Source organism: Oncorhynchus kisutch, linkage group LG25 (assembly GCF_002021735.2).
Source record: "Oncorhynchus kisutch isolate 150728-3 linkage group LG25, Okis_V2, whole genome shotgun sequence".
Taxonomy (NCBI): domain Eukaryota; kingdom Metazoa; phylum Chordata; class Actinopteri; order Salmoniformes; family Salmonidae; genus Oncorhynchus; species Oncorhynchus kisutch.
The window spans coordinates 6,053,348-6,074,846 of record NC_034198.2 but is presented as its reverse complement, the minus strand read 5'-3'; the positions used below and the strand labels follow the sequence as shown (position 1 = coordinate 6,074,846).

The following is a 21,499-nucleotide window of genomic DNA, read 5'->3' as shown; positions in this document are numbered from 1 at the left end:
CTTCCTGCCTGATGTCTTGAGATGTTGCTTCAATTGATTGGACTTTTGATTGGACAACCCTGTAATTTGTATTATTTAAAAAGAAATATGCATACGGTAGGGGAAAAAAATATTTAGTCAGCCACCAATTGTGCAAGTTCTCCCACTTAAAAAGATGAGGCCTGTAATTTTCATCATAGGTACACTTCAACTATGACAGACAAAATGAGAAAAAAAATCCAGAAAATCACATTGTAAGATTTTTAATGAATTTATTTGCAAATTATGGTGGAAAATAAGTTTTTGGTCACCAACAAACAAGCAAGATTTCTGGCTCTCACAGACCTGTAACTTCTTCTTTAAGAGGCTCCTCTGTCCTCCACTCGTTACCTGTATTAATGGCACCTGTTTGAACTTATCAGTATTCACTTCATTTCTTTCCTTAATGCGTTTTAAGCCAATCAGTTGTGTTGTGACATGGTAGGGGTGGTATACAGAAGATAGCACTATTTGGTGAAAGACCAAGTCCGTATTATGGCAAGAACAGGTCAAATAAGCAAGGAGAAATGACAGTCCATCATTACTTTAAAACATGAAGGTCCGTCAATACGGAATATTTCAAGAACTTTGAAAGTTTCAAGTGCAGTCGCAAAAACCAAGCGCTATGATGAAACTGGCTCTCATGAGGACCGCCACAGGAAAGGAAGATCCAGAGTTACATCTGCTGCAGAGAACAAGTTCATTAGAGTTACCAGCCTCAGAAATTGCAGCCTAAATAAATGCTTCAGAGTTCAATTAACAGTCACATCTCAACATCAACTATTGAGGAGACTGCATAAAGCAGGCCTTCATGGTTGAATTGCTGCAAAGAAACCATTACTAAAGGACACCAATAAGAAGAGACTTGCTTGGGCCAAGAAACACAAGCAATGGGCATTAGACCGGTGGAAATCTGTCATTTGGAATGATGAGTCCAAATTGGAGATTTTTGGATCCAACCGCCGTGTCTTTGTGAGACGCAGAGTAGGTGAACAGATCTCTGCATGTGTGGTTTCCACCGTGAAGCATGGAGGAGGTGGTGTGATGGTGCTTTGCTGGTAACACTGTTGGTGATTGATTTAGAATTCAAGAACACTTAACCAGCATGGCTACCACAGCAATCTGCAGCGATACACCATCCCATCTGGTTTGGGCTTAGTGGGACTATCATTTGTTTTTCAACAGGACAATGACCCAACACACCTCCAGACTGTAAGGGCTATTTGACAAAGAAGGAGAGTGATGTTGTGCTGTATCAGATGACCTGGCCTCCACAATCATCCAACCTCAACCCAATTGAGATGGTGTGTAATGAGTTGGACCGCAGAGTGAAGGAAAAGCAGCCAACAAGTGTTCGGCCCATATTGGAACTCCTTCAAGACTATTGGGAGGAAAAGGATTCCAGGTGAAGATGGTTGAGAGAATGCCAAGAGTGTGCAAAACTGTCAAGGCTACTTTGAAGAATCTAAAATATATTTTTGTTTTTTGGTTACTACATGATTCCATATGTGTTATTTCATAGTTTTGATGTCTTATTTAAACATGAAGAAAATAGTATACTTTTTAAAAAGCCTTGAATGAGTCTGCAAATGCGATGATGGATGGCATGCTGTATTATAAAGATAAATTTTTATGGTGAAAATGTACTCACCCAAACTTGAAACTCGCACGCTGCCTATACATATGGTAGTGATTTTGCTGTTCATTACTGGTCTTGTTGGCTGAGGAGAAGTAAATGTGGACAGTAATTCTAACATCTTCAAATTGCGCAGTAAGGACACCATTGCATCCTTGATTTACATGTTCTTTTAAGATTAATTACCACTATCTAAATGTGATTTCTGTCATTCTGAGTACCGTGATGGACGCCCTAATCTGGTCACGCACCCAATGCATATGGGTCCGGTAAATTAAGATGCTGCAGGTCAAGTGTCCAAGTGCTACATTTTCATTAAGGAAACCCTGATAGGAAGGTTTTTTGTATATATTTCTTTACTGATGCTACTAAATGAAAATGGCGACAAGCCCCTTTGACACAAAAAACCGTGATATCGAACGCTCCAGTTGCACAATCTAATCATGTAAATCAAGATAATGATTATTTTCTCTAATATGTCATCTCTGTAGTGTTTCTTAGAAAAGTACAACTTTGATTCACAAAAGTTCTTCTGAGGTTTTACACAACCCTAAACGTATTCAAACCCCGTTTTAAGTGCTTTCCCCCACTGCTTGAGCCAGACGTATGCAATTTACTTTTTTGGCAGTGCTCAGTGAATGACGTATACAACAGGCGTGGTAATGACAATGAGAACACTAATAATTCCAGACTATACACAGTTTTCACTCCAAATTGGCTACAGAGCAAATCAGAAAGTGTGCGGTCATGGTATTTAGCGCTGCTGGTTCAAAATACACATTGTGGATGATCCATTGACATTTCTCTCTTTACGCCATTTCAGTTTCGTTTATTGTAGTATCATTAAGTTTCCTGCCTGTCCCGACCGCTGTGCTTCATGCGCAATACACTGAGAATTTGAGTACAGTACATAGGAAATGACTCATAGGAGTTGAACTGTTAGCGTGGGTGTGTACTCTATTTAAACAAGGCTCAGACTACTCGGGATGACTCAGTGCGAGGCTAGCTTTCATTGGTGAAAACCAACACGGGCTGTTCATGAGATGAACTTTCGGGAATTGCGTTTATACATGAACGATGGCTTCATACATTCTCTGTGCGCTTTGTGGACTGATCATTGCGACTATAGTCAAACTAAACGGAGTGAATGGGCAAAGTAAGTCATAATTTTTCTTAAACGTTTATGGATGTGCTAAAAATGTAATTGTACGAAGTTCGTTGACATGTCTATGTAAGGGCAAGTAAAAATACTTGTAAGCAATGTTTTATTTGAAATGCTAAAACTTTATTTTCTCTCACTTTTAATCGCATGGGAATTCGTGTTTTACTAAAGAGCATGGAATCATCGCATGGCCTCTCAAATTGAGTCTGATAAAAGGGTTGCTTATCGAGTTTCTACCAGCTGCCTTCTCACCGGTTCCGCATTCTAATCACCTTATTTCACTCCATCCATGCCAATGGGTGAGGACAGACCTAATTGAATGGTGTAGCCTACTTGTAGTTGACAACAGAAACAAATATAACTTCTTTACTTTCTTGAGGATGTATAAATGATAAATGATTAGCATAATTGGTGACTTTGAACTTGAGAATTTTTTTCCCCCATTCCATTCAAAATTCCTTTATTTTCCTAGGGTGGCTCTCAGTTATGAGTGGGGCTTATGACAACTTGTATTATTTATTGCATGCATGTGAGACTGTTTAACCTGTTTTAATTGACCAGACCAGGTCAACAATGTAGAAAATGCTGAAATAGGCTTGCCCTTGAGCATGACTCTGTTCCATTATATTACACAAGAGTCATTGGATGAAGGCGTCTTCTGTAAGGGGGAGTTTTGTTATGATTCCGCGAAGATCAATCTGAACATAAACAAGTGTCGTTTGCGGTACGGGTTTGGAAGCATAAGGACCTGATCTTTCATTTCAGCGATAAATTATGTACAAAAAAACACGTTATTTATACACCTTGTTAGTGTTCCCCAAGGCCATATCTCCATATTACAGCGATTGTTTACGGAAGACATAGACATGAGGCGACCACCTGTACTAAGTATCAAGCATGCTCTGAACACCAGAACCTAAGCGTAACATGGGAAGTGTAGTTGCGTCGGATGGAGGCCCCGTATTGAGCTGTACAAAACTGCTACAGTAAGTGTGTTATTTGAAGGATTCTTTCTCGCTGATGAAATATTATGGCTATAAGTTTCGAAAGCCGTGTCGCAAGCGATGATTATTGACGTTTCGAAACTATAAAACACAGTTTAGTCATAAATTACTGGTTGAGAACTAGGGAGAAGGCAGAATCCCGTCTAGAGTATTCCGAGATTTATCTTGCACCCTCGACCAACGGGTGAATTGGAATTGTGCAGGTGGTGGGGCTGACACTATAGGCAACCAGTGTTGATTTCCTATGATTATTTATCAAATATAAATCTAGTTGCCCTCCCCCTCTTTTCAAGTGACACTTTATCATGCAGAATATGAAGGCCTAACAGCTAGCACACGTCAATTCTAACATTAGCAGTCATGGAAGACAGACGAAGATGAGAATCCCTTAAAATAAAACACTTCCTTATAACATGCATCTTCTGCTATCTTCACAAATAGTATCTTACCATGGAAACCCAGGCTGACTGTTTGATACTGTAGATTTAATGCAAGCGCTGACTTGTCTCCAATTTCCTGCACTCTTATCTCACACCTTTGTCTTACATCATTGTGTCACTCAGTACTGACCTTTTGGTACCATTTCACTGAGATACAAAGCAGCTGATGCTAAATGCAACTAAAAGAAGAATCCTGTAAGTATGACTGATCAACACCACACCAATCATAGCCTACATTACACCCATGATTAAAGTAATGTGAAATGGTGAGATAATGGTGTAGGTCATGAAAAAGTATGCATCCTTCCAACTGTTTGCCATGAATGTTGAAAATGGTCAACATTTTCTCAATTTAGTACATTGCCCATGTGGTAACATGCTGAATTACATAGTAACAAATTACATTGTCAACACCTGATTACACTGGATATCTAGACCTTTAACCATTGTGTGACCTTTGAGCTCAAGAAAGAGCAAACTATAATCTTCATCTTATTTAACTCTATCTTTACATCACGTCAATGAGTGAATCTATTGATGTGAAGACGTCAAAGTGATCTATTAACTCTGTAAAGTAACAGGTTTTTCATTACATTATTTACACGTTTGTTTAGGGCTGTGATCACATTTAATTTACCATAATGCTTTATTCTTTACTGAGTTTAATTAAACATTGCACACATGTTCCTTCAATACTTCATCACCTTACATATATTTATTTAAATGTGCCTTGTCTACACTATATACAGTTAATTCAGAAATTATTTAGACACCTTGACTTTTTCTACCTTGTTACGTTACAGCCGTATTCTAAAATAGATTTTTAAAATAAGTAATAATTCCCCTCATCAATCTACACACACTTCCCAATGACAAAGCGAAAACAGGTTTTTAGATATTTTTGCAAATGTATAACAAAAGAAAAGGTGGAAATATTACATTTACATAAGTATTCAGACCCTTTACTCAGTACTTTTTTGAAGCAGCTTATGATTACAGCCTCGAGTCTTCTTGGGTATGATGTTACAAGCTTGGCACACCTGTATTTGGGGAGTTTCTCCCATTCTTCTCAAGCACTGTTAGGTTGGATGGGGAGTGTTGCTGCACAGCTATTTTCAGGTCTTTCAACAGAGATGTTTGATGTGGTTCAAGTCTGGGCTCAGGCTGGGCCACTCGAGGACATTCAGAGACTTGTCCCGAAGCCACTCCTGCAATGTCTTTGCTGTGTGCATAGGCTCATTATCCTGTTGGAATGGGAACCTTCGCCCGAGTCTTACCCTGCTCCAGAGCTCTCAGGACCTTTCATCAAGGATCTCTCTGTACTTTGCTCCATTCATCTTTCCCTCGATCCTGACCAGTTTCCCACTCCCTGCCGCTAAAAAACATCCCCACAGCCTGATGCTGTCACCACCATGCTTCACCGTAGGGATGGTGCCAGGTTTCCTCCAGACGTGAAGCTTGGCATTCATCTTTCTTTTTCTTTTTATCTGTCGGCCCTAGCCCCGAACTCAGGCCCTGTGTGTAGTTAACGGACCCTCTCTACCCATTCATCTCCATTTTACCTGTTGTCTTAGCTATCTCTCCCAATCAACACCTGTGATTGCTTTATGCCTCGCTTTATGTCTCTCTCAAATGTCAATATGCCTTGTATAGTTATCATTGTTTTAGTTTACAGTGGAGCCCCTAGTCCCACTCTACATGCCTCAGATTCCCCCCCCCCCCCCCCCCCCCACACACACACACACATGCGGTGACCTCACCCAGTATAACCAGCACATCCAGAGATGCATCCTCTCTTATCACTCAGTGCCTGGGCTTACCTCCACTGTACCCGCACCCCACCATACCCCTGTCTGCACATTATGCCCTGAATCTATTCTACCACACCCAGAAATCTGTTCCTTTTATTCTCTGTCCCCAACGCACTAGACGACCAGTTTTGCTAGTCTTTAGCCGTTCCCTCATCCTACTCCTCCTCTGTTCCTCGGGTGATGTGGAGGTTAACCCAGGCCCTGCGTGACTCTCATTTGTTGACACATCTGTAATCGAAAAAGCCTTTGTCTCATGCTCCCAGCTGTGCCCTGGACACCATATGTGAATTGATCACCCCTCATCTACAGAGTTCGTTCTGTTAGGTGACCTAAAATGGGATATGCTTAACACCCCGGCAGTCCTACAATCTAAGATAGATGCCCTCAATCTCACAAATCATCAAGGACCCCACCAGGTACAACCCAATATCTGTAAACATGGGCACCCTCATAGATATTGTCCTGACCAACTTGCCCTCCAAATACACCTCTGCTGTTTTCAATCAGGATCTCAGCGATCACTGCCTCATTGCCTGCATCCGCTATGGGTCCGTGGTCAAACGACCACCCCTCATCACTGTCAAACGCTCCCTAAAACACTTCTGTGAGCAGGCCTTTCTAATTGACCTGGCCCGGGTATCCTGGAAGGATATTGACCTCCATCCTGTCAGTCGAGGATGCCTGGTCGTTCTTTAAAATTATCTTCCTCACCATCTTAAATAAGCATGCCTCTTTCAAAAAAATATAGAACTAAGAACATATATAGCCCTTGGTTCACTCCAGACCTGACTGCCCTTGACCAGCATAAAAACATCCTGTGGCGGACTGCAATAGCATCGAATAGTCCCTGCGATATGCAACTGTTCAGGGAAGTCAGGGAAGTCAGGAAAGCAAAGGCTAGCTTCTTCAAACAGAAATTCGCATCCTGTAGCTCTAACTCAAATGTTTTGGGACACTGTAAAGTCCATGGAGAACAAGAGCACCTCCTCCCAGCTGCGCACTGCACTGAGGCTAGGTAACACGGTCACCACTGATAAATCCATGATAATCGAACATTTCAATAAGCATTTCTCTATGGCTGGCTGCCACGGCCAACAGCTCTGCCCCCCACGCAGCTACTTGCCCGAGCTTCTCCTTCACCTAAATCCAGATTGCAGATGTTCTGAAAGAGCTGCAAAATCTGGACCAGTACAAATCAGCTGGGCTAGACAATCTGGACCCTCTCTTTCTAAAACGATCTGCCACCATTGTTGCAACCCTTATTACCAGTCTGTTTAACCTCTTTCGTATCGTTAAAGATTGTAAAGATGCCGCGGTCATCCCCCTCTTCAAAGGGGGTGACACCCTAGACCAAAACTGTTATAGATCTATATCCATCCTGCTCTGCCTCTCTATGAAGTCTTCAAAAGCTAAGTTAATAAACAGATCACTGACCATTTCGAATCCCACCGTACCTTTGCTGTGCAATCCGGTTTCCGAGCTGGTCACGGGTGCACCTCAGCCCCGCTCAAGGTACTAAACGATATCATAACCACCATCGATAAAAGACAGTACTGTGCAGCCGTCTTCATCGACCTGGCCAAGGCTCTCGACTCTGTCGACAGACTCCACAGCCTTGGTTTCTCAAATGACTGCCTCGCCTGGTTCCCCAACTACTTCGCAGACAGAGTTCAGTGTGTCAAATCGGAGGGCCTGTTGTCCGGACCTCTGGCAGTCTCTATGGGGGTGCCACAGGGTTCAATTCTCGGGACGACTCTCTTCTCTGTATACATCAATGATGTTGCTCTTGCTGCGGATGATTCCCTGATCCACCTCTACACAGACGTCACCATTCTATATACATCTGGCCCTTCTTTGGACACTTAACTAACCTCAACGAGCTTCAATGCCATACAACACTCCTTCTGTGGCCTCCAACTGCTCTTAAACGCAAGTAAAACCAAATGCATGCTTTTCAACCTTTCGCTGCCCGAACCCGCCTGCCCGACTAGCATCCCTACCCTGGACGGTTCTGTCCTAGAATATGTGGACAACTACAAATACCTAGGTGTCTGGTTAGACTGTAAACTCTTCTTCCAGACTCATATTAAACATCTCCAATCCAAAATCAAATCTAGACTCAGCTTTCTATTTCGCAACACAGCCTCCTTTACTCACACCGCCAAACTTACCCTAGTAAAACTGACTATCCTACCGATCCTCGACTTCGGCGATGTCATTTACAAAATAGCTTCCAACACTCTAGACTGCATCGAGTTTGCTGAGTATCACAGTGCCATCCATTTAGTTACTAAAGCCCCTTCTACCACCCACCACTGCGACCTGTGTGCTCTAGTCAGCTGGACCCACTGGCTCCAGGTCATCTATAAGTCTATGCTAGGTAAAGCTCCGCCTTATCTCAGTTCACTGGTCACGATAACAACACCCACCCATAGCATGCGCTCCAGCAGGTATATCTCACTAGTCATCCCCAAAGCCAACACCTCCTTTGGCCACCTTTCCTTCCAGTTCTCTGCTGCCAATGACTGGAACTAATTGCAAAAATTGCTGAAGCTGGAGACTTATATTTCCCTCACAAACTTCAAACATCAGCTATCTGAGCAGCTAACCGATCGCTGCAGCTGTACATAGTCCATCTGTAAATAGCCCACCCAATCTACCTACCTCATCCCCATATTGTTTTTATTTACTTTTCTGCTCTTTTGCACACCAGTATCTCAACTTGCACATCATCGTCTGCTCATGTATCACTCCGGTGTTAATCTGCTAAATTGTTATTAATTTGCTACTATGGCCTATTTATTGCCTACCTCATGCCATTTTCACACACTGTATAAAGACTTTTTTCTATTGTCTTGTTGACTACGCTTGTTTATTCCATGTAACTCTGTGTCGCACTGCTTTGCTTTATCTTGTCTAGGTCGCAGTTGTAAATGAGAACTTGTTCTCAACTAGCTTACCTGGTTAAATAAAGGTGAAGAAAAGGCCTGATTGGTGGAGTTCTGAAGAGATGGTTGTCCTTCTGGAAGGTTCTACCAGCTCCACAGAGGAACTCTGGAGCTCTGTCAGAGTGCCCATCAGGTGCCCTTCTCCCCCGACTGCTCAGTTTGGCCGTTCTAAGAAGAATCTTGGTGGTTCCAAACTTATTCCATTTAAGAATGGAGACCACTGTGTTCTTGGGGACCTTCAATGCTGTAGACATTTTTTGGTATCCTTCCCCAGATCTGTGCCTCGATACAATCCTGTTTTGGAGCTCTACGGAACATTTCTGCAACCTCATGGCATCATGGTTTTTACTCTGACATGAACTGTCAACTGTGGCACCTTATATAGACAGGTGTGTGCCTTTTCAAATCATGTCCAATCAATTGAATTTACCACAGGTGGACTCCAAGTTGTAGAAACATCTCAAGGATGATCAATGGAAACAGGATGCACCTGAGCTCAATATCAAGTCTCATAGCAAAGTGTCTGAATACTTATGGTATTTCAGTTTTTTTTTATACATTTGCAAACATTTATAAACCTGGTTTTGCTTTGTCATTATGGGATATTGTGTGTAGATTAATGAGGAAACCTTTTTTATTTAATCAATTTTAGAATAATGCTGTAATATAACAATTTGGAAAAAGTCAAGGGGTCTGAATACTTTATGAATGCACTGTATACAAAAGTATGTGGACACTCCTTCAAATTAGCGGTTTCAGCAATTTCAGCCACACCCGTTGCTGACAGGTGTATAAAATTGAGCACACAGCCATGCAATCTCCATAGACAAACATTGACAGGAGAATGGCCTTACTGTAGAGCTCAGTGACCGTCATAGGAATCCATCTTTCCAATAAGTCAGTTCGTCAAATTTCTGCCCTGCTAGAGCTGCCCCGGTCAACTGTAAGTGCTATTATTGTGAAATTAAATATCTAGAAGCCATATTGGCTCAGCTGCAAAGTGGTAGGCAACACAAGCTCACATAACGGGAGCGCCGAGTGTTTAAGCACGTAAAAATGGTCTGTCTTCAGTTGCAACACTCACTACGAGTTCCAAATTGCCTCTGGAAGGAACAAAATCTGTTTGTCGGGAGCTTCAGGAAATGGGTTTCCATGGCCGAGCAGTTGCACACAAGCCTAAGAGCACCATGTGCAATGCCAAGCGTTGGCTGGAGTGGTGTAAAGCTCGCCTCTTTGGACTCAGCGGAAATGCGATCTCTGGAGCGATAAATCATGCTTCACCATCTGGCAGTCCGACGGACAAATCTGGGTTTGGCGGATGCCAGGAAAACGCTACCTGTCCCAATGCACAGTGCCAACTAGAGGTCGACCGATTTATGATTTTTCAACGCCGATACCGATTTATTGGAGTACCAAAAAAGCCGATACCGATTAATCGGCCACATTTATTTGTAATAATGACAATTACAATAATACTGAATGAACACTTATTTTAACTCAATAACATTTCAGGTTCCTTGCTTAGAACATGAGAACATATGAAAGCTGGTGGTTCCTTTTAACATGAGTCATCAATATTCCCAGGTAAGAAGTTTTTAGGTTGTAGTTATAGGACTATTTCCCTCTATACCATTTTGTATTTCATTAACCTTTGCCTATTGGATGTTCTTATAGGCACTTTAGTATTGCCAGTGTAACAGTATAGCTTCCGTCCCTCTCCTCGCTCCTCCCTGGGCTCGAACCAGCAACACAACGACAACAGCCACAATCGAAGCAGCGTTACCCATGCAGAGCAAGGGGAACTACTAGAAGGCTCAGAGCGAGTGATGTTTGAAACGCTATTAGCGCGTGCTAACGAGCTAGCCATTTCACATCGGTTACACCAGCCTCATCTCGAGAGTTGATAGGCTTGAAGTCATAAACAGCGCAATGCTTGACGCACAATGAAGAGCTGCTGGCAAAACGCAAAGAAAGTGCTGTTTGAATTAATGTTTACATGCCTGCTTCTGCCTACCACAGCTCAGTCAGATACTTAGATGCTTGTATGCTCAGTCAGATTATATGCAACACTAGGTAATATCATCAACCATGTGTAGTTAACTTGTGATTATGATTGTTTTTTATAAGTTTAATGCTAGCTAGCAACTTACCTTGGCTTACTGCATTCGCGTAACAGGCAGTCTCCTTGTGGAGTGCAACGAGAGAGAGGCAGGTCATTATTGCGTTGGACTAGTTAACTGTAAGGTTGCAAGATTGGATCCCCCGAGCTGACAAGGTGAACATCTGTCGTTCTGCCCCTGAACGAGTAAGTTAACCCACCGTTCCTAGGCCGTCATTGAAAATAAGAATGTGTTCTTAACTGACTTGCCTAGTTAAATAAAGGTTTAAAAAAATCGGCAAATCGGCACCCAAAAATACCGATTTCTGATTGTTATGAAAACTTGAAATCGGCCCTAATTAATCGGCCGACCTCTAGTGCCAATTGTAAAGTTTGGTAGAGGAGGAATTATGGTCTGGGGCTGTTTTTCATGGTTTGGCCTAGGCCACTTAGTTCTAGTGAAGGGAAATCTTACCGCTACAGCATTCAATGTTCGGTTCTGTGCTTCCAACATTGTGGAAACAGTTTGGGGAAGGCTCTGTTTCAGCATGACATTGACCCTGTTCACAAAGCAAGGTCCATACAGAAATGGTTTGTCAATCGGTGTGGAAGAACTCGACTGGCCTGCACAATGCCTTAACCTCAACCCCATCGAACACCATTTGTGTCTACATACTTATGGTCATGTATTGTATATAAGTCTGGTACTGCTGCCTGTGGCTTCTCTAAAAGGATATATAAGGTTTCAGGTTGTAGTGTCTCAAGGGATGTAGACATTTTTATCTAGTTTGTGACGTGTGTCAGTCAGGGAGGAACCAACGTTCAATGCCGTTATGCTTTCAGTCTCACTAACTTCTCTAGAAGTCAAACACCCAAAACAATGTGGCAAAGCGGCTCTTGATGACACACATCCTGCTTGTCTCACCATGCTTGTACACACAAAGCAAGTGAGTAATGTTAATGTACGTGTAAGTGCAAAACCAAAGGAATTCCCCAACTCATTTCATAAGAAGAGGAAACCCACAGTTTCTCGGATCTTCTCAATTTCTTTAGACTTGATGTCATACGATTTCTTTATTATTGGGCCAAAACAATTCCTTTCAGAGACCACACAGACTGAGTGCATACATTTATTTTTTTATTGGCACGTTTTAAAAACATCTACATATTTAGGTTGCTGTCTTAAAGACCTTCAAGCAGATCTATGGTTCTCACTGTGCAGGACACTGACCAATGTTGAAGGAAAATAATATATGCACACTCTATTCCAGTAGTTAATTTGCTTTGGTGAGGTAGAGGAACTTTTCCCAAATGTACAGTATGAGTCACATTGTGGTCATTCAAAGGGTAAATGCTGTCAGAGGATTAAGTCTCTCCATTGGTTTTTTTCCCCACAGGCCTATGCACCAGTAAAGAGTTCTGGAGTTCAGACATAGACCAATGTGTATCCTGCTCAACATGCAAGCAGTATCCAAAGACCCCTTCATGTAACACTTGTAAGTTAAGTTTGAATGTTCCTTAGCTAATAATTTAACTTAACACCTAAATCTTGCACATAAACAATCCTTTATTGTATGCCTAAAACTCTCCTCTTCGACCAATATGTCCCCTACAGGCACATTTACAGAGGAGAGTTCTGATGTCTGGAGACTGGCAGCCATTTCCAGCTTCTCTGTGCTGGCAGTCGTTCTGCTCATTGCAGTATTGATCATTGGGGTCATGGTGCATCGACGCACGGCAAACAATAGGCCCCTTCGTGGTAGGGCTCACGGCTACCATCTCCTGATAAACTAACATTGTCAGTCATGAAACTTATTGTAGCACTTTTTTTTTTTTGCATTTTGACCTCTTTGGGTTCTGGTGAAAATACAGTGAAAATGTTCTGCATTTTGTTGTTGTTCTGCAGAACCTATTGAAGAGACAACGGGACCTCTTTACCAAGCTTAAACATTTCAGTAGGTATGCATTCCACAAATGTGTTGATGTGTGAACAGTTGACAACTGCTATCAATTATTATGCATAATTAAGTGTATGTAAGTAGCCTCTAAGTATGCAAATAGTTTTGTACTAATTGTTTTTGAAATAATGGGGGATGTTGAGTGAATTAACCAACAAATCTCTCATTACTTTCTCAGCTTCATCTTCCTTCTGACATCGATGTGACAGAACCAAGGGAACACCTTTTGAGGACCAATCGTCAGAAGAATTTCTGTACAATGGACTGTGGGTATTATTTGAGTAGAGTTTGACCATCTTGAATTTATACTGCTAGTTAGTAAAGATGTGCTCACACTCATTAGACTGTCACAGAACGGAGCTCTCACATAGAATTGTGTTGACTCACGCTGTCAATCCCGTCTTGTCTGAAGTCAGACTGTACTCTGAGGAAGACCGTGTGGTTAGTAAAGAGTAGCTCTCACAGCTCTTTTTGTGTTGATATCCTTTGACTAGTGATGCTAGTTTTAGCCAGTGTAGATATTCCAATCTATCGATAAGTCATTTGTTCAACAATAAGTAGGTTCAAAAACAGTAGTGAACATGAGACACATCTTGAATTATTTGTATTTATTACCTTAACTGTCAATGCTTGAACACCTATTGGTGTCAGACATATTGTACATTTAGCTTATTAGGTAGAATACCAGAAAACACACTGCCTCGACTTGCCACAAGCAGGATGAATGTGAATACAGCACAATCAAGCTTTCTGTGCCTAGGTTTGACCTGCTGTACTTCTAAGACTAAAAGGTTTATATTTGCTGGTCATATATAACAACCTCTTGGTGAAGTATACAAGTGATATGTTAGGTGAGTGGTCACCAACCAGTCGATCGGTTATATAAAATATATTTTGATTTGTTTGAAACTTTTTTTGGGTTACCACATGATTCCAAGTGTTATTTCCTAGTTTGTCTTCACTATTATTCTACAATGTAGAAAATAGTCAAAATAAAGAAACCCTGGAATGAGTAGGTGTGCCCAAACGTTTGACTGGTACTGTATATAATTTCCTGAGCTTTCTTATATCTTCTAGATATAGGACAAACACGTAACCTTGTTTCTTATTTATTTTTTGAATGTCTTTTTGCCATTTATGAATGTGTTATTCAGTATCTCTCTGGGTTATAGTAGTAAAGACCAAATTCAATATTATATCAAATGTTTTTATTTATTTTTATACCTTAAGGGGTCCTAAAATTCAAATATCTAAATGAGCCACCTCATGGGATAATTTTAAGATGATCATATGTCAGCTTAGAACCCACCCCACCCCCAGCAATGCAGAGAAGGAAAAAAACAATACAAGTAACAATAGATACACAATGAGTGACTCACTTGGCTATATACAAGGGGTACGAGGTAGATATGGACATATAACTAGGAATAAAGTGACAGTAGCGGCAGTATATGTGATGAGTCAAAGCGAGTGCAAAAAGGGGTCAATGCAGATAGTTAACCAAATATCTATTCAGACAAACTATTTCAGGGTCCTGTTACTAGTTTCAACAAATCATTTTTAAAGGAGTAGAATGTTAACATTTGTGAACTGTAGTCTTCCAATCACGAGGCAACGGGAAAATAAGTCGTGACTATGAAACTGCTCAAACATATTGGACATTCTTTAACAGGTCATTTTACCATTATGCTGTCAAATGTAGACACTGTGTAATGTGTGCCCTATGCAGGATAAAGTAGCATAACACGGGGGTTCCCAAACTGTTGTGATGGAAAGGTTCTAGGTGGTCCAGAATTCTGTGAGAATGTGTTTGTATCTAAGCATTTAAATCATTCCCAGATGGACACAAATAGGGAATCCTTACCACTGTGCTCTGATTCAGAGGGGTTGGGTTAAATGCGGAACACATACTACTGGTCCAAACTTTTAGAACACCTACTCATTCAAGGGTTTTTCTTTATTTTGAACTATTTTCTACTTTGTAGAATAATAGTGAAGACAAAAAAAAACGATGAAATAACACATGGAATCATGTAGTAAGCAAAAAAGTGTTAAACAAATAAATATTTTTGAGATTCTTCAAATAGCCACCCTTTGCCTTGATGACAGCTTTGCACACACTTGGCATTCTCTCAACCAGCTTCATGAGTTTGTCACCTGGAATGCATTTCAATTAACAGGTGTGCCTTCTAAATTTGTGGAATTTCTTTCCTTTTTAATGTTTGAGCCAATCAGTTGGGTTGTGACAAGGTATACAGAAGATAGCCCTATTTGGTGAAAGACCAAGTCCATATTATGGTAAGAACAGCTCAAATAAGCAAAGAGAAATGACAGTCCATCATTACTTTAAGACATGGTCAGTCAATAAGGGAAAATTAAGAACTTTGAAAGTTTCTTCAAGTGCACTCGCAAGCGCTATGATGAAACTGGCTCTCATTAGGACCGCCACGGGAAAGGAAGACCCAGAATTACCTCTGCTGCAGAGGATAAGTTCATTTGTTACCAGCCTCAGAAATTGCAGCCTAAATAAATGCTTCAGAGTTAAAGTAAAAAACACATGCCCAACATCAACTATTCAGATGAGACTGTGTGCTTTTATGGTCGATTTGCTGCGAAGAAACCACTACTAACGGACACCAATAATAAGAGACTTGCTTGGGCCAAGAAACACGAGCAATGGACATTAGACCGGTGGAAATTTGTCCTTTGGTCTGGAGTCCAAATTGGAGATTTTTGGTTCCAACCGCCGTGTCTTTGTGAGACGCAGTGTGGGTGAACAGATGATCGCCGCATGTGTATTTTCCATCGTAAAGCATGGAGGAGGTGGTGGTGTTATGGTGTGCGGGTGCATTGCTAGTGACACTGTCTGTGATTTATTTAAAATTCAAGGCACACTTAACCAGCATGACTACCACAGCATTCTGCAGCGATACGCCATCCCGTCTAGTTTGGGCTTAGTGGGTCTGTCATTTGTTTTTCAACAGGACAGTGACCCACAACACACCTCCAGGCTGTGTACGGGCTATTTTACCAAGGAGAGTGATGGAGTGCTGCATCAGATGACATGGCCTCCACAATCCCCCGACCTCAACCAAATTGTGATGGTTTGGGATGAGTCGGACGGCAGAGTGAAGGAAGAGCAGCCAACAAGGGCTCAGCATATGTGGGAACTCCTTCAAGACTGTTGGAAAAGCATTCCAGGTGAAGCTGGTTGAGAGAATGCCAAGAGTGTGCAATGATGTCAAGGCAAAGGGTGGCTACTTTGAAGAATCTCAAATATAAAATATATTTTGATGTAACTTTTTTTGGTTATTACATGATTCCATGTGTTATTTCATAGTTTTGTCTTCACTATTACTCTACAATGTATTATAATAGTAAAAATAAAGGAAAACCCTTGAATGAGTAGGTGTTCTAAAACTTCTGACCGGTCGTGTATTTTGGTTGAATGCATTGTTGTGCAACTTACTCGGTATTCCCTTTCCTCAGTTGAAACAATGGAGATGAGTCAATGCTTGTGTGACAATGTTTGTAACACTATTAGTCACCGAATCTCAACCCAGGAAGGAACATTGCGGTTTAGCGAAAAAACTGAAGCCTATTGACAAGTATAACCGTAGTATAACTGTGTACTCAGCTTCACTCTTAGTCAGAACACAATTTTAAGTGTTGTGTGTCAGGAGAATGTGGATGGCTGCATAATTACCTCATGTTACTGACAAAATTACTTCGTTATCAATGTTAAGTGGATATGGATAGCAGCAGCAAGAAAAGGGCAATTTATATACAGAATTATTTATTTCAAATTATATTTTTGAATGTTTATAGTTTGTGGTAACAGCTAAATGTCTGGATAAATACTGTAAAAGGGACCCCTGCAAAGTTGTTTGTAAAACCAGTGACACCAGCTGACCAACCTTTTGTTACTGAGCAATAACTGACAATTTGTTAGTTAATTTACTTCTCTTGTCTGTTTGGTTTTTGTACATGGGTTAGTGTAGTAATAAGCAATGTTACATGTGAACTCTGGCTGACTTGTGTATTATGTTATGAATAAAATGAGCTGATTTCTTGATATCAACCTTGTAGAACTACCCCTCCCAGCTCCGGGAGAATTGTCATAAGCAACCGCTGAATAGCATAGTCAAAACATATTACTAGAAAATATTCATATTCATGAAATCACAAGTGAAATTTAGCAAAACACAGCTTAGCCTTTGGTTAAGTTGTTAAACAACTGTGCAACAACCAGGTACACAACCAAAGGCTGTGTGTAGGAGACAGGGTGTGGTTTGGAACCAGGTATAGGAAATAGTACAGTTTGGAAGCAGTTACTACTGTGTGGAGGAGACAGGGTGTGGTTTGGAACCAGGTATAGGAAATAGTACAGTTTGGAAGCAGTTACTACTGTGTGGAGGAGACAGGGTGTGGTTTGGAACCAGGTATAGGAAATAGTACAGTTTGGAAGCAGTTACTACTGTGTGGAGGAGACAGGGTGTGGTTTGGAACCAGGTATAGGAAATAGTACAGTTTGGAAGCAGTTACTACTGTGTGGAGGAGACAGGGTGTGGTTTGGAACCAGGTATAGGAAATAGTACAGTTTGGAAGCAGTTACTGTGTGGAGGAGACAGGGTGTGGTTTGGAACCAGGTATAGGAAATAGTACAGTTTGGAAGCAGTTACTACTGTGTGTAGGAGACAGGGTGTGGTTTGGAACCAGGTATAGGAAATAGTACAGTTTGGAAGCAGTTACTACTGTGTGGAGGAGACAGGGTGTGGTTTGGAACCAGGTATAGGAAATAGTACAGTTTGGAAGCAGTTACTACTGTGTGGAGGAGAAAGGGATTGGTTTGGAACCAGGTATAGGAAATAGTACAGTTTGGAAGCAGTTACTACTGTGTGGAGGAGACAGGGTGTGGTTTGGAACCAGGTATAGGAAATAGTACAGTTTGGAAGCAGTTACTACTGTGTGTAGGAGACAGGGTGTGGTTTGGAACCAGGTATAGGAAATAGTACAGTTTGGAAGCAGTTACTACTGTGTGGAGGAGAAAGGGATTGGTTTGGAACCAGGTATAGGAAATAGTACAGTTTGGAAGCAGTTACTACTGTGTGGAGGAGAAAGGGATTGGTTTGGAACCAGGTATAGGAAATAGTACAGTTTGGAAGCAGTTACTACTGTGTGGAGGAGAAAGGGATTGGTTTGGAACCAGGTATAGGAAATAGTACAGTTTGGAAGCAGTTACTACTGTGTGTAGGAGACAGGGTGTGGTTTGGAACCAGGTATAGGAAATAGTACAGTTTGGAAGCAGTTACTACTGTGTGGAGGAGACCGGGTGTGGTTTGGAACCAGGTATAGGAAATAGTACAGTTTGGAAGCAGTTACTACTGTGTGGAGGAGACCGGGTGTGGTTTGGAACCAGGTATAGGAAATAGTACAGTTTGGAAGCAGTTACTACTGTGTGGAGGAGACAGGGTGTGGTTTGGAACCAGGTATAGGAAATAGTACAGTTTGGAAGCAGTTACTACTGTGTGGAGGAGACAGGGTGTGGTTTGGAACCAGGTATAGGAAATAGTACAGTTTGGAAGCAGTTACTACTGTGTGGAGGAGACAGGGTGTGGTTTGGAACCAGGTATAGGAAATAGTACAGTTTGGAAGCAGTTACTACTGTGTGGAGGAGACAGGGTGTGGTTTGGAACCAGGTATAGGAAATAGTACAGTTTGGAAGCAGTTACTACTGTGTGGAGGAGACAGGGTGTGGTTTGGAACCAGGTATAGGAAATAGTACAGTTTGGAAGTAGTTACTACTGTGTGGAGGAGACAGGGTGTGGTTTGGAACCAGGTATAGGAAATAGTACAGTTTGGAAGCAGTTACTACTGTGTGGAGGAGACAGGGTGTGGTTTGGAACCAGGTATAGGAAATAGTACAGTTTGGAAGCAGTTACTACTGTGTGTAGGAGACAGGGTGTGGTTTGGAACCAGGTATAGGAAATAGTACAGTTTGGAAGTAGTTACTACTGTGTGGAGGAGACAGGGTGTGGTTTGGAACCAGGTAGAGGAAATAGTACAGTTTGGAAGCAGTTACTACTGTGTGTAGGAGACAGGGTGTGGTTTGGAACCAGGTATAGGAAATAGTACAGTTTGGAAGCAGTTACTACTGTGTGGAGGAGACAGGGTGTGGTTTGGAACCAGGTATAGGAAATAGTACAGTTTGGAAGCAGTTACTACTGTGTGGAGGAGACAGGGTGTGGTTTGGAACCAGGTATAGGAAATAGTACAGTTTGGAAGCAGTTACTACTGTGTGGAGGAGACAGGGTGTGGTTTGGAACCAGGTATAGGAAATAGTACAGTTTGGAAGCAGTTACTACTGTGTGGAGGAGACAGGGTGTGGTTTGGAACCAGGTATAGGAAATAGTACAGTTTGGAAGCAGTTACTACTGTGTGGAGGAGACAGGGTGTGGTTTGGAACCAGGTATAGGAAATAGTACAGTTTGGAAGCAGTTACTACTGTGTGGAGGAGACAGGGTGTGGTTTGGAACCAGGTATAGGAAATAGTACAGTTTGGAAGCAGTTACTACTGTGTGGAGGAGACAGGGTGTGGTTTGGAACCAGGTATAGGAAATAGTACAGTTTGGAAGTAGTTACTACTGTGTGGAGGAGACAGGGTGTGGTTTGGAACCAGGTATAGGAAATAGTACAGTTTGGAAGCAGTTACTACTGTGTGGAGGAGACAGGGTGTGGTTTGGAACCAGGTATAGGAAATAGTACAGTTTGGAAGCAGTTACTACTGTGTGGAGGAGAAAGGGTGTGGTTTGGAACCAGGTATAGGAAATAGTACAGTTTGGAAGCAGTTACTACTGTGTGGAGGAGAAAGGGTGTGGTTTGGAACCAGGTATAGGAAATAGTACAGTTTGGAAGCAGTTACTACTGTGTGGAGGAGACAGGGTGTGGTTTGGAACCAGGTATAGGAAATAGTACAGTTTGGAAGCAGTTACTACTGTGTGGAGGAGACAGGGTGTGGTTTGGAACCAGGTATAGGAAATAGTACAGTTTGGAAGCAGTTACTACTGTGTGGAGGAGACAGGGTGTGGTTTGGAACCAGGTATAGGAAATAGTACAGTTTGGAAGCAGTTACTACTGTGTGGAGGAGACAGGGTGTGGTTTGGAACCAGGTATAGGAAATAGTACAGTTTGGAAGTAGTTACTACTGTGTGGAGGAGACAGGGTGTGGTTTGGAACCAGGTATAGGAAATAGTACAGTTTGGAAGCAGTTACTACTGTGTGGAGGAGACAGGGTGTGGTTTGGAACCAGGTATAGGAAATAGTACAGTTTGGAAGCAGTTACTACTGTGTGGAGGAGAAAGGGTGTGGTTTGGAACCAGGTATAGGAAATAGTACAGTTTGGAAGCAGTTACTACTGTGTGGAGGAGAAAGGGTGTGGTTTGGAACCAGGTATAGGAAATAGTACAGTTTGGAAGCAGTTACTACTGTGTGGAGGAGACAGGGTGTGGTTTGGAACCAGGTATAGGAAATAGTACAGTTTGGAAGCAGTTACTACTGTGTGGAGGAGACAGGGTGTGGTTTGGAACCAGGTATAGGAAATAGTACAGTTTGGAAGCAGTTACTACTGTGTGGAGGAGACAGGGTGTGGTTTGGAACCAGGTATAGGAAATAGTACAGTTTGGAAGCAGTTACTACTGTGTGGAGGAGACAGGGTGTGGTTTGGAACCAGGTATAGGAAATAGTACAGTTTGGAAGCAGTTACTACTGTGTGGAGGAGACAGGGTGTGGTTTGGAACCAGGTATAGGAAATAGTACAGTTTGAAAGCAGTTACTACTGTGTGGAGGAGACAGGGTGTGGTTTGGAACCAGGTATAGGAAATAGTACAGTTTGAAAGCAGTTACTACTGTGTGGAGGAGACAGGGTGTGGTTTGGAACCAGGTATAGGAAATAGTACAGTTTGGAAGCAGTTACTACTGTGTGGAGGAGAAGGGGATTGGTTTGGAACCAGGTATAGGAAATAGTACAGTTTGGAAGCAGTTACTACTGTGTGGAGGAGAAAGGGATTGGTTTGGAACCAGGTATAGGAAATAGTACAGTTTGGAAGCAGTTACTACTGTGTGGAGGAGACAGGGTGTGGTTTGGAACCAGGTATAGGAAATAGTACAGTTTGGAAGCAGTTACTACTGTGTGGAGGAGACAGGGTGTGGTTTGGAACCAGGTATAGGAAATAGTACAGTTTGGAAGCAGTTACTGTGTGGAGGAGACAGGGTGTGGTTTGGAACCAGGTATAGGAAATAGTACAGTTTGGAAGCAGTTACTACTGTGTGGAGGAGAAAGGGATTGGTTTGGAACCAGGTATAGGAAATAGTACAGTTTGGAAGCAGTTACTACTGTGTGGAGGAGACAGGGTGTGGTTTGGAACC

At 41.9% G+C, this 21,499-nt stretch overlaps 1 long non-coding RNA gene across 4 annotated transcripts; it reads left to right on the top strand.

The window, feature by feature from the left end:
• The first annotated feature begins 2,475 nt into the window (after positions 1-2,475).
• Positions 2,476-17,156, top strand: LOC109870501 (uncharacterized). 4 transcript variants are annotated; one of them, XR_002252168.2, is made up of 6 exons: positions 2,480-2,810; positions 12,515-12,613; positions 12,733-12,876; positions 13,024-13,076; positions 13,254-13,341; positions 16,060-16,107. It is a non-coding gene; the product is annotated as an uncharacterized LOC109870501 (long non-coding RNA). The 4 variants fall into 4 exon arrangements; XR_002252169.2 differs by having other exon boundaries at positions 2,476-2,810; positions 12,733-12,915; positions 13,254-17,156; XR_002252170.2 differs by lacking the exon at positions 16,060-16,107 and having other exon boundaries at positions 2,502-2,810; positions 13,024-13,072; positions 13,254-15,076.
• Positions 17,157-21,499: the final 4,343 nt, after the last annotated feature.